The sequence below is a fragment of the Vigna unguiculata genome, chromosome 10 (assembly GCF_037176805.1).
Source record: "Vigna unguiculata cultivar grain cowpea cultivar isolate G323 ecotype 2 chromosome 10, ASM3717680v1, whole genome shotgun sequence".
In the NCBI taxonomy this organism is placed as follows: domain Eukaryota; kingdom Viridiplantae; phylum Streptophyta; class Magnoliopsida; order Fabales; family Fabaceae; genus Vigna; species Vigna unguiculata.
Window position 1 is genome coordinate 26,303,448 of NC_140801.1, and position 1,327 is coordinate 26,304,774.

General features: G+C 28.0%; 1 long non-coding RNA gene across 1 annotated transcript; it reads left to right on the forward strand.

The window, feature by feature from the left end:
- Positions 1-473: 473 nt before the first annotated feature.
- LOC114165068 (uncharacterized) lies at positions 474-1,093 on the forward strand. The gene is made up of 4 exons (XR_003599683.2): positions 474-585; positions 682-763; positions 845-943; positions 1,026-1,093. It is a non-coding gene; the product is annotated as an uncharacterized LOC114165068 (long non-coding RNA).
- Positions 1,094-1,327: the final 234 nt, after the last annotated feature.

The following is a 1,327-nucleotide window of genomic DNA, read 5'->3' on the forward strand; positions in this document are numbered from 1 at the left end:
GAAATAGAGAAAGACATATTTGGTTTTGATGAACATAAAGAAATCATTAATGCAAAAATTATTGGAGAAATTATTGACTATGCATGGCTTGGTGCAACTACAATTTCTATATATATCGGGTACAATATACTACTTTTTTATAATTGACTTTAATCTTTGGTGAGTAGCTTTTATGATTTTACTAACTTTTAATTCTTATATCTTTCTTTTGTAAGGTACCTATATCAAAATTTCATTAAGCCAAATCATAAGGGGTTCTTCTTTTTATCACCCCAAATAACAACACATGAACTACCAATGAAAGAGAGAATGCAAAAAATAGTGAGTATATTTCTTGACAATGGGGTGATTAATAAGTTTGTTCTTGCTCCTATCAATACAGGGTAATACTTTTTTCCTAACTTTATCAATAATGTATTATTTTCAAAGTTAGATGCACAAAATCTAATTTTGTTGATTCATTTCCAATTTTAGCCAACATTGGGTCTTGCTCGGAATCAATCTTAAAATGGAGATAATTTATTATCTTGACCCATTGGCGAAAGACATTAATATGAGGCAAGATTTGAAGAAGTTGTTTGACATGTAAGAATCTTCTTAATGTGATTCACACATATATATGTATAATTTTTGTATATATATTTTTTTACTTATGTATGCTTCATTTTTATTATTAACAAGGGTTATACAAACCTACCGAGCTCAAAGAGGGTCTATGGTTTCAAAGTCTAAGTTAAGCAATATCAAATGGACACCAATTAAGGTAAATTACAATTGTGTATTTGAAGATCAAATGATGTTGTTTTATTTGAAGGTTAATACCAATTGTATTGATGTTTTCTAGTGTCCAAAACAATCCAACGGCCATGATTGTGGGTATTACATTTGTCGATATATGAAGGAAATTGTCACATATTGTGAAGGAGGGACAATTCCAATAGATGTAAGTTATCTTAATTGTATGTATTATTCATTTGTAGTAGGATTTTGATTGACTAATTTTATTTTATTTTTCTTTGTTGTAGTATTTTCCTAGTTGCAGATGTCAACAATATTCTGACAATCAAATCATTGAAGTCAGGGAAGATTGGTGTTTTTATCTCATTAGTAAATGTTTATATGTTAGTTGTATAATTCCTTATATAACAAAATAGGGAAGGTTAGGAACAATGTTTTGTCTAAAGTGTTTTGGCTCCACAGTCTAGCAAAAATGGAACATGATGGATGAGTACTACAAATATTAGTTTTTTTTGCTAATTTATTTCATGTAATATTATACTTTTTTAAAAATATATAAACATCATTAAGTTTTTTGTGTAACTATGTA